This window comes from Mus pahari, chromosome 23 (assembly GCF_900095145.1).
Source record: "Mus pahari chromosome 23, PAHARI_EIJ_v1.1, whole genome shotgun sequence".
Lineage (NCBI taxonomy): Eukaryota > Metazoa > Chordata > Mammalia > Rodentia > Muridae > Mus > Mus pahari.
This window is the reverse complement of record NC_034612.1, coordinates 37,882,757-37,895,256: the sequence shown is the minus strand read 5'-3', so window position 1 is coordinate 37,895,256 and position 12,500 is coordinate 37,882,757.

Here is a 12,500-nt window from a genome sequence, read left to right as displayed (position 1 = left end):
TTACATATTGTGATACTCACCCCTTACCAGATAAATGAGTTGCAAACTTGTCCTCCCTCCTCTTCAAACCATCTATCCTCTCAATTGATGCTGCTGTTCTTTAAAGTTTTAAATTTTCGTGGAGTCCTATTGGTCGGTTTTGGCTTCTGTTGCTTGTTCTTTTGGTTCCCTGAACAGAAAGAAAAACCTCATCAAATCCAGCATCATAAAGTATAGGCTGCGATTCCTGTTAGCCACCCTTAATGCCCATCACAGGAACACTGACTTCAGGAGCGCTTACCTGTCCTTCATTCTTAGTGGGACACCAGTGCAGAGACATGCCCCTCCTCAGCCACGTGGCTAGCTCTGTGCTGTGAGACAGCTTTGCTTTTATTTACAGTGGTTCTCTGCCATCCCCAGAAAGGACTTAGGGGGTTTAGTGTCTGTGGCTTTCTTATTTATCCACTGCACTTACTGTTTTTATTGTTCCCGTGTTTCCATCTTTAGACTGAGACAGACCTCCAAGTTGGCTCTGAGCTCTTCTGGCGTGGCCTGCGGATTCCTTGACATTCCCTAGCTTGCTACTAGTCCAAGATGTTTCAGGCTGATTTTGACACATTTCCTGTCCCAGACAGCCAGCCACTGAGATAATATTTAAATATAAATAGATCAGAACTTTTACCATCTCCAGCAAGACTGGTTTGGAAAATTGTGATGCTGTGTGATTGGACTGAGCTGCACCCAGAGAACCAGAACATCATATGACTGCGCTGGGCTCTGATGGTGAGCAAGGCCTGATCGGGGAAATCATGGGACCTTCCTACTGTGTGCCACATAGTGAGAATCCTTCCTGACTGGGCATGGTGTCCAGTAAAGGGTTGACCAGGTACTGGAGGTCAACTTAGAGGTCAGCAGAGCCCAGCCAGCGGCCAGTTATGGGAGTGACAGGGACTTTGGCTGCGAAGCAAAGGGTAAACTGAATCAGAGGAAAAGTTCAGGAGGACAGAGGAGGCCAAGTCAGAGCCTGGAGTGCCTGGCATTCCGCCTCTGAGCCAAGGCAGGGCCAGCGAGCTTTCCAGATGCTTGCTGAGTCAGCAGGGGACGGGGACACAGTGGGGTCTTGGAAGAAGAGCAGAGTGTAAACCAGGCATGCTGGTCCATGCAGATGATTCCAGAACTCAGGAGAGAGACCAAGGCAAGAGGAACGAGAGGGTGATGTGACAAGGTTCTGTCTCGGGGAGGGGAGGAGGAAAGAAAAAAGAAAGAGGTTGGAGCAGTGGCACTCGCTGCTCCTCCAGAGAACCAGAATTTGGCTCCTAGAGTAGCTTACCACTGTATCTTCAGCACCAGAGCACCCCATACCCTCTTCTTGTGCTTTTACACCCATGACTTAACACACACATGGACACACATAGACACATACACACACATGGACACATGCGCAAACTTGTCCATAAAAATAACTCTTACAGGGCCTGAGCGAGTGGGGGCTAGAGTGAGCAGGGGCAGAACAAGAGAGAGAAAGGGAAGGGGCAGGGGGGGTGTTTAACTCTTACAAAAAAAAGAAAAAAGAAAGCCAGGTGGTGGTGGCATATATCTTGAATCCCAGCACTCAGGAGGCAGAGGCAGGAGGATCTCTGTGAGTTCAAGGCCAGCCAGGTCCACAGAATGAGCTACACAGAGAAACCCCATCTCAAAAAACAAAAACAAAACAAAAAACAACAAACAGAAAAGAAAGGGGAGGGAGGAAGAGAGAGAGAGAGAGAGAGAGAGAGAGAGAGAGAGAGAGAGAGAGAGAGAGAGAACAAGAACAGGGGTATTTCAAGGTCAGCTGTGTTGAACAGAGAAGCTGAGAGGCAAACTAAACCGAAACATGACCGTGGTTCACATTGATCAAGATCCTTGGTATAGATTTCAACCCTCCTACCTGGACCTAAGACAGCATGTCTAACTCCAGCCTCATGGAGACAGATCTTGCCAACCTAGGGCTTTTTGTTTTCTGTTCCCCAGTTGTTCTAATGTTGTTCCCCCCTCAGCTCTGGCACCCAAGGCTCTGCCTGAGATGTCTTTTATGTGGCGCCTTCTGTCTCTCACTCTCCGCTCCACTCTGAAAGGCCAGTCCTGTCCTATCCAGTGTGGCTCCGGGGCTATCGCCAGTCTTTCTCACTGTAACCTATTTGATTTCTGCGTGTGACCAGCACCTTCTTAAACGTGGGTCTCTCTCTCTCTCTCTCTCTCTCTCTCTCTCTCTCTCTATCTATCTATCTATCTTTTCACCCCCACCCCCACCATACACGCTCTCTTCTCACTCCAGTCTGCAGAAGGGTGAAGGTGCCACTTCACCGACCAAGTGTTTCTAGAAACAACCAGAAATTTCAGGAAGGCTGGTGAGCCTTTCCTTGTTCCAGTCAAACCCCTGCTGAAGAGTGAAGCCATTGCTCTCCATTCCTGGGGAGTGCTGACACAGTCCTTTGCTGTGAGTCTCTTGGACGAGTTATTAACTCTCTCCACGCCTTGACTGATTTTTCCACCTCAGAGACACTCCATGGGGATTTTTCTCTGCATTTCTGCAGGCTGCCTCTCTGCATCCAGAGCATCTGAGAAGGGTCCAGAAGATGAGGCATGGGTGGCAGGCAGGAGGGATGGAAGCCGTTGTATTAGTTAGGGTGTCGTTGCTGTGAAGAGACATCACGGACAACATTTAACTGGGGCTGGCTTACAGGTTCTGAGGTTCAGTCCATTATCATCATGGCGGGAAACATGGTGCCACCCCGGCAGACATGGTGCTGGAGAAGGAGCTAAGAGTTCTTTCTGCATCTCGATCTGCAGGCAGCAGAAGAATACATCCCACTCTGGGCGCAGCTTGAGCATAGACCTTAAAGCTCTCCTTCCTCCGCCTGCGTCCCCTCTCCCTCCTCCCTGCAACACACTTCCTCTAACGAGGCCACACCCACTCAAATAAGGCCACGCCTCCTAACAGTGCCACTCCCTATCAACCAAGCATTCAAACACATGAGTCCATTCCTATTGAAACCACCAGAGCTCTGACTCCGACTCTCCGAGTGGGGCATGAACCCCCAGGTGCTCATGAGGGAGGTTCTGTGGTTTAAAAAGAAAAGGAAAATAAGCCAACCTGGGCCTGGAATGTGGCTCAGTTGGAAGCACGCTTTCTAATGCCCAGGATCACATAAAGCAGGTATGGTGGCATACCCCCCCACCCCGTATTCCCAGCACTTGGTAGGTACACTCAGGAATATCAGAAGTTCAAGGTCATCTTCTGCTCCACTGTGAGTTCTAGACACGCCTTCTGACACTCAGGCACACAGAGGGCTGAGGGGCACAGACCTCTAGGTTTGGGTTGACACTCCCAGACTGAGTTTGTGCTACAGACCTCCTGAAAACTGTACAGAGAAATTGCATGTGGAGAGATTGAAATTTTACACTGCAGCTATTTCCATCTAAATCTCCCCCGTTCCTCTGCTCACGTTCTTTTAAACTCTCATTTATCTGTTACGGGTGTGTGAGTAATGTCATGTTTGCGTGCCCGCGTGCGTGCAGCTGTCGTCAGCGTACGGAAGAGGGCGCCAGTGGGCACCGGACTTGTGGATACCCAGAGCCTGTTCTGGAGAACTGGGATAGGAGTTGTGTTTGCCCATGGAGGTTTCGCTAAATTTCACCACCTCAGACTTGGCATTTCATTCAAAAATTCCACATCACAGGCAGCTCTTTTCTCAGTGCCTGCCTTGTATATGTGAGCATGCTCCTTCTGCATGTGCCACGGTGAATCCTCCGTTCTCAGCACAAGTCCCCCTAACCTATTTCCTATTGCGTGCCTTATTCTCTCCTTTGCTAAGGTAAAAGGTGCAAAAGGCCACCCACTGCTATTTCTCTTACCAGGCAGGTAGCCTCGTGTCCGAAGAAGACTTCTCGCTGGCCTGTTATCTATCCCAGGGTGGATGTATCTCGGCGCTGACATCATCGGCACGACCAGACACAATCCAGAAAGAGGAGACGGTCTCACTTCAAGTGTTTAAATCACAAATCGGTGTAGAGTACCCACACTAAAGTCACAGCCACTTTGACTCGGCTTTCATCAGCTTGGAAGAGGCCCCGCTGCGCAACAGCTCTGAGCTGTACCTTAGCTGACCCTGAATGGTGGAGATGGCGGGCGGTGCTGACTTGAAAAGCTGGAAAAGAAAGGAAAGACGTTGCCTCACAGGAACACTTATTTAGAACCTTTTCAGGTCCTTAAATCGTAGAAGAAAGTTCGTGCTAGTCCACAGATATTTCCCCAGCCGGTCTGCCTGCTCCTGCCTTTGCCAGCTGTCCTAGCCGGCTTTCTGTTGCTGCGATAAACACTATGACCAAAAGTGGCCTGCTGGAGGAGAGTTTACTTCTGCTTACACTATAAGTTCCATCAGGGAGGGAAGCCAAGGTGGGAACTGAAGGGGGGTAGGGAGGGCTTTGGAGGAACACTGCTTGGGGGGGGGACGTGGGGGGAACACAGCTTGGCTTGCTCAGCTTGCTTTCTTATGCCACCCAGGACCCCTGCTCATAGTGGGCTAGGCCTTTTCACAATCAGTCACTGATCAAGAAAAAAAAAAACGCCCCCACAGACTTGCCGACTTGCCTAACGCCAGTCTGATGGAGGGAACATGTCAATTAAACTTCTCTCTTCCTAGATAATTCTAAATTTATGTCCAGTTGACAAAAACAAAAACAAACAAACAAACAAACAAACAAACAAACGAAACCACCTGCCTAGCACATCAGCTCCCCTGTCAAGGCCTCTGAAGAAAGACACCGCAGAGGGAGTCCTCGTGGCTCAGCGGAGCACTGTTCCACTAAACCCTCCCCGACTCCCCACTCCTCTGCCCTTTCCTCTTTCCCTTAGTTCACTCTTTTTCTTAATCTCTAGCTTATGTTTTCCATGCCAAGGCTTTCCAAGCAAGGCCATCCATTTCCTCTAGTTGAGACTGCAATTTGCTGGTACCCCACCCCCCCAAACCCAATGAAGTCTGAAGAACAGAGTCTATTTGACAAACCAAGAGATTTAACACCCACTCTGAACTAGAAGTCACCTTTGTGAGATGTGATTCTATGGGCTGGTAGACTTCGTAGGGTTATAATTTGACCTGGGAAACGTGGCAGTTGGGGGCCTTGAATCTATTGTAAATAACAGCTGCAATAAAGAGCACACAAAGGCAGGTTCATAGGTTAAAGGGACCTGCCATCATTCCTAATGGCATGAGTTCGATCCCTGGGACCTACAGGGTGAAAAGAGCCACTGCGGCATGTGCTCTGCCTCCATAAAGAAATACATGTAATAAAACAATCATGAAGACAACTTCCTTGGAAGAGTGACATGGTTGCTGGGCAACCATACAACACACCAGCAAAAAAAAAAAAAAAAAAAAAAAAAAGCTCACCACCAAAAACGATCTAGAAGAAATTAGCTTGGATAACCTTCATACTCTTCCCCCTCTCCTTGAGTTGGTATCAAGAACTATGCAGGGGAAAAAATACTCCCATTTATTTATTTACTAACACACTCAGTGAAAGCTGGTTTGTAATTAGATGTGTGGGCGAACAGTCCCTTCACCCACCATCCGTGCGCGCGGGTAGCTAAGCCTATGAAATAGGCTGTAGGTGGGCAGACGAACTGAAAAGGTCCTTGCATTGACTGTGCGCATGTGCCAGGTCGGAAGCCGTGTGAATAGCAGGTCGGTGAGATAAGGAAGCATCTGCAGTATTTTCGTAGGGGAGACAGGTGGAGATGTCAGCAACTCAGGAAGGAGCACGTGGTTTGGGGGAGGATGAATGGGCCTTAAAACAGGTGACAGGCGACCCGGTGTGGAGGAGACTTCCGGTCTCCTTCTGGCTGCAGGAGCTGATTCTCCCTGGTTGATGAGAGGAATTTGTAGCGATGAGGATCCCCTGTGGGAATTTCTAGAAGACACCGTAGAGAGATGAGGCAGGTAGAGCGGTACGGGCTTATAACCCAACGGTTGTGAAGCTGAGGAGGTAGGGGGTTATGAGTTCCAGTCCAGCCTCAGCTACACAATGACACCGTGTCGGGAGGATCAGGGCTGGTGCCCCAGAAATGTGTGCGGTAGAACTCGGCGTGCACGAAGCCTCTTCCAGCGGTGTGAAAAAAACACGTGGGCTGTTCCTAAGAACCGCCTTCTCCCTGGCTCAGGATGGGAGCAAATGAGATCCCCACAGCTGCCAGGCTCACTGAGAGGCAGAGAGGGCCGGTGAGGAAGGGGATTAGTAGAAGGCAGGAGAGGAAGGGAGGGCAACTGTGGTGGCTCATCTCGTTTGTCATCGGGAGCTGGGCACTCCTGGGGGGGATTTTCTTGACCACATTATTTGAGGCAGAGAGATGGGCAGCCGCTTCTGGTGGCAGCCCACAGAAAAGCTCCTGGGGTGTGTGGGGTGTGGGTGGGAAGTATATTTTTTTGCCTGCTTACTTTCACTCTTGCTGGCAGGTTCATCTGCTCTGATGCTGCAACATTCCTTCCCCAGTTCTAGAGTCAGCTTCTGGATTCCAACAAGAGTAGTAGCTCTCCAAGAAACCCCTCAGGCGTTTGGCAGCCGACGGGGACTGATAACACATGCAGTCTCGTGGACTGAACAGCCACAGTGGGAGACAGCCGTGGTTGGGCTACCCTGTAAGCCACTCTAACACATCCTTTTATGTATCCATTCTCTCAGTTCTGTTCCTTTAGAGGACCCGACTAATAAGATGGGGAAAGAAAGGAGAGGAAGGTTAGAGAAAGGGAGGGGGAGGGAATCGTTACTAAGAATTTGTTAGGGATCTGATACAAAATGAAAAGAGACAGGGAGAAGACAGAGTCTGGAGAGATGCCTTCACCAGGAGCTTGGCCACAGTGCGAACATGGGGAGCTGAGTTTGGATCCCTACCAATCACATAAGTAGCCAGGTACGGCAGCTTGAATCTGGCAGCTTGTACTCGTTTACTGCAATGTTGGCTGGGCAGAGACAGGTGGATTCCCGGAGCTGGCTGGCCAGCTGATCTAGTAAAATCGTTAAGATCTAGGCTCAGTGAGAGACCTTGTCTCAAAAAAATAACATGGAGATCGATCAAGGAGTACACCAGATATTAACCTCTGACCTCTGACCTCTACACACACACACACACACACACACACACACACACACACACACACACACCACGAGCTAGGGAAAGAAGGCTGACTACCATTTTAAAAATAAGCCCTTTCCATATGTTGAGTCCCACCTTGTCTCTAGTTTATAGATAATATTGACACCCAGGGAGGGTAGGTGACTTGTCCAGATCCTCCAAAGTAATTGAGTGTGTGAGTGTCTGGCTCCTGGGCTGTGTTTTCTTTACTGTGTCTTGTTGCCAAGTGACCATGGAAATGTTGCTATCAGAACCGACTTGGCCAGGAATGGGTTCAGGAAGCTGCTGTGGTATGTACCGACTATTTATTTACATGCTTATCTGCTTATTCTCCTCAGTCTCTCCGCAGGGGTGCTGGAGCGCCTCATCCCCTGAATGTCTCGGGGTGTTTCCGCATGATGATGGATGCCACATGCCCATGTGGACACAAAATGTTGGGGGATGCCGTTCTGCAGTAACCCCCACAGACATGGAGCAGGTCACGGGGTGCCTTGGGCTGTCCGTTTTCTTCAGGATAGCCGATCCTTCAGGGAACCAGAGCTCTGGCCAACTCGGTCCTGGTAGAACATTCTTTCCACTCCTGTTTTGCCGCCTGGTCGCATCAGACTGCAGCTGCTCTGTGTTCAGTTGGTGGACAGCCTGGAATTTCTGGTGGGCTCACCACACACCAGTCGGCCGGCAGCTCTGTGGTGTGGTCCAGGACCTCAGCAGGTTGAGGCTGATGCTTTCCGGTAACTCCTGGCTGTTCTGTCTTCCCAGGCTCCATTCTAGAGGACCAGGGCATCACTGTCCATCTCTTCCCAGAATGAGGGCCCCTTTCTTCTCTCTCTAACCAAGCTGAAGATCATGTGTCTCTGCTACACACACACACACACACACACACACACCACCACCACCACCACCACCACCACCACCACCACTCTCATACAGACTTGCTGACTGAATAAACAAACACTAGCTTGCTTCCTTGAAGTATAGTGGGATCTCCCAAGGGGCAAGTTTATCAAGATGCTTGGATCCGAGTCACTAGAAGTTGGGGGACACTTCAGGCCGATGGACAGAACTTTGCAAGCATGAGTACAGAGAAAGTAACTGAATGTGAAGAAGAAGGGTGGGGCATCCAAAGAGGCCAATGTTCACAGATGGACAAACAAGCGATATAGCTTATCTAGAGTGGCGGTTCTCAACCTGCCCAGCACTGCGACCTTGAATACAGTTCCTCATGTTGGGATGACCCCCAGCCATAAAATTATCTTCTTGCTTCTTCCTAAGTTTAAATCTGCTACTATAATGAATCATTGTTATGTTACTGTTATGAATCATGCAGGATATCTGATCGATGATCCCACACACACACAAAAGGGGGCTCAGCCCACAGGTTGAGAACCTTTGATCTAGACTCGCTATAGGATGAAGCTCTGCTCTATTTCCTAGCAAAGTTTAACGTTGCTCCAAATGTATTTGATGGGGATATAGAAACACAAAATGAATTTTAACTTTTAATATACTACACTGGAAAGGAGAAATGCAATGATTACAGAGAACGAGACAGATTTTTTTGTCACTATGACAGAATGCCTAACAGGAGGAAGGAAGGAGGAAGGAACGGGGAGGGGGGAAGGAGAGAGGGGGGAAGTTAGGAGAAAGGAAGGAGAGAAGGAGGAAGGAAGAAAAGATGTAGGAAGGAAGGAGGCAGGAGAGAGAGGAAGGAAAGAGGAAGGAAGAAGGAAAGCAGAGAGAGGAAGGAAGGAAAGAGAGAAGAAGGAAGGAAAGAAGGAAGGAGAGAGGGGAAGGAAGGAGGGAGAGAAGAAGGAGAGAGTGAGGAGGGAGGGGAAGAAGGAGGAAGAAGAAAGGAGGAAAGAAATAGGAAGGAAGAAGGGAAAGAGAGATGAAAGGAGGGAAGGAAGGGGGAAGGAGGAAGAAAGAGGAAAGGAAGGAGGAAGAAGGGAAAGAGGAAGGAAGCAGAAAGGAAGGAGGAAGGAAGGAGGAAGGGACAAGGAAGGATGAAAAAGGGAAAAGAACAAAGGGAAGGAAGAAAGGGAGGAAGGAGGGAGGGGAGAGGAAGGAAGGAGGGAGGAAGGAATGGTGGAGCTTGACTTCCGATTTCCCAGGTTCCAGTCCACCGGGCTTGTGTGCACGAATCTGAAACCATAGACAGGCGGAGGGCTGTACCAGTGAGAGCAAGCAGCAGAGACCGCTGGCCTCAAGGCAGACAGGAAGCAGAGAGCTCAACAGATGAGAGCAGGGGTTGGGCAGACCCTCCTAAGCCAGGCCACCAAAGGCCCACTTCCTCCTGCCGGTCCCCACCCTCACCCCTACCCCCACCCCACCCCCACCCCGAGTTTCCACTTCCACAGTCACACTGCAGAGAAGGATGAGAACTCAGCGCTGAGTGTCTCCAGGTACTTGATGCCAAGTGGATTATCCTGACCACAGCAAGATAAGGGGGTTCTGTTTTCTCAGTAAAATGTAACAACTCATCGGATGATTAATCCACGGATGGAGTCAGAGAACCCTCATAATACAGTCACTTTCCCCAAGCCCATCAGCTGGCAGCCCAGCCCCTTGTGGGTGACATTTCATACCGAAGTGACCTATGTACTACGGACTATTTTGTGTTATCTCCTGACAATTCAGTGAAGGATTCTTGTTAGTTAGCCTCTTTTTTTTTTTTTTTTTTTTTTTTTGAGACAGGGTTTCTCTGCATAGCCCTGGTTGTCCTGGAACTCACTTCGTAGACCAGGCTGGCCTCGAACTCAGAAATCCACCTGCCTCTGCCTCCGGAGTAGTTAGCCTCATTTTAATGGCAAAGAAATGGAGTCTCAAAGAAAAAACGAGTAATTGCCCGGCTTCGCTGCCTCGTGAATGCTGATGTGTTGTTTCTAAGAACCAGGCCTGCCCTGTGTTAGGGCTTTCCCTTTGATTTAACCATGAAGTAAAATTCTCCCCAGAGATTCCAACTACCCCACTGTCTTCATCAGCGGCTGAGAAATCCTAGCTGATTACAGCTGCGTTGAGACATGAAACCACTAACGGTGTGAGATGATGCCACAGTGTAGACAGATTCTTCCTGTGGTGACAGATGTCAAGTATATGTATGCATATATGTAAATGCACACACACACACACATATATATATATATATACACATTAATATCTTATATCATATAATTATACCAATATATTAAATAGATTTAAATATTATTATATGATATATTCATTATTATACATTATAGAACATATTCATTGTTACCATGATTACTAATTATATAATATAATTAATGTAGTTAATAATTATACAATGTAGTTATATATATTTATAATATATTTAATTATTACTATTCTAAACATATTTTATATATTTAAATATATATTGAAAATATATGTGTGTATGTAAAAGATACCTGTTTCAGGTCATTTAAAAAACTTTTTTAGATTTATTCGTGTGTGTGTGTGTGTGTGTGTGTGTGTGTGTGTGTGTGTGTACCATGCCTTGTGTCTGGTGCCAGCAGAGGCCAGAAGAGGTCATGGATTCTCCAAACTGGCCTTACCTGTGATTGTGTGCCACCGTGTGGATGCTGGGAAACAGGTCTGGGTCAGAGCCAGTGCTCTTAACCACTGAGCTGTATCTCCAGGCCCTCTGCATCATCTTTTGAAAAATAGCCAACAGAGAAGGTTCCGTGGTTTTACCACAAAGGAAATGATATGCGCTAACCTGGCTGGGTTCTATCTCCCCAGGATGCATTTATACTGAGGTACCATATGGACAAGTACCATTTATCAACTAAAATAAAACGTTCAAAGGCATCTAAACGTCTCTTCTGTATGTTACTGAGATATAGTCTCCAAGCAACCCAGACTGAGATTAAAGGTGTGCACTGCCACGCCCAGCCAATCTTGTATTCTTTTGTAAGATCGCTTGTGGTCTTTGCCCATGCCATACGCACACGGTTCAAAGGGAGCCGAATGCCTTTGGCATAGGGTGGTCACACACATCCCAACCTTGATGGCTCCTGACTGTGAACAGCCTGTGTCTTCGCAATACTGGGAAGCCCCACACTGCCAGTCAACATGGCTGTCAACACACATTCTGAGCCTGCAATGCAATAGTGATGGCGGCCGGGCGAGATGACAGGAAGTGACTGGGTGATGGCTGCCCAGTCTTTGAGAATGGATTCCTGGGTCACTGCAAAGACTTGTGATAGACGGAGTTCAGAGCTGGTGTGGTGGTTCATCCTTATAACCCCAGCTCCTGCGTGACTGAAGAGGGAGGCCTGGGAACTTGAGGCCAGTCAGGACTAAACACAAAAGTCTGTCTCAAAGAAATTAATAATAATAACAACAACAATAGTAGTAACAATTAGGGGGCTGGAGAGAAGGCTCAATGGTTAAGAGCACTGGATGCTCTTGCAGAGGACCCAGGTTTGATTCCCAGTGCTCATATGATGATTTACAACTATCTGTAACTCCATTTCTGAGGGAATCTAATGCCCTCTTCTGGACTCTTCAGGTACTGCATGCCCATGGCACAGGTGCAGCCAAAACTAGCCATTACACATAAAATTAAAAATAAAGGAAAAAGACAATAAAATACAATTAATTAATTGATTTATATATTAATCAATGGATTGTACCTTTGTGTTTTTATTTTAATTTTATTTTTATTATTATTTATTTATTAAGGAGCCTGACTGCTCTCTCTTGCTTCCCCTCCTTCCCCCTGCTCTACCGGTTACTGTCATCTTGATCTTGGACTTCCCAGCTTCAGTATGCAGTCTGCAGCCTTCCATTACAGCAGCTCACAGGAGTCTGATTCCAGCACAGTGAACGCCATGAGCTCTTTGGAGTTATCCCAGCTCACTCACCTATTGTGGCCTCTTTGAGTTGGTTCCTGTTGGGATTCCTAGACGTTCTCCCACCACTGAATGTGGAGGAATAGTTAGGCGATAAGCCCTGACTATATTGATTTTGTCCAACACCATATTTTGTCTCCTTACTGATTTTAGCCAGGTCATGTCTTCTGGTATAATTGTCAAGCTTGCTATATTGGTGTGTATTCTGATCAATTTTAACTATTTCTGCAACGCTGTTTCCTTTTTCTATTTGTTGTGCTTTGCCTTCTCTTCCAGCTCACTTTGATTCTCGGGCTGTTTGTTTTTGTTTGTTGGTTTGTTTTTTGAGACAGGGTTTCTCTATGTAGCCCTGGCTGTCCTGGAACTCGTTCTATAGATCAGGCTAGCCTTGAACTCAGAGATCCATCTTCCTCTGCCTCTGCCTCTGCCTCTGCCTCTGCCTCTGCCTCTGCCTCTGCCTCTGCCTCTGCCTCTGCCTCTGCCTCTGCCTCTGCCTCTGC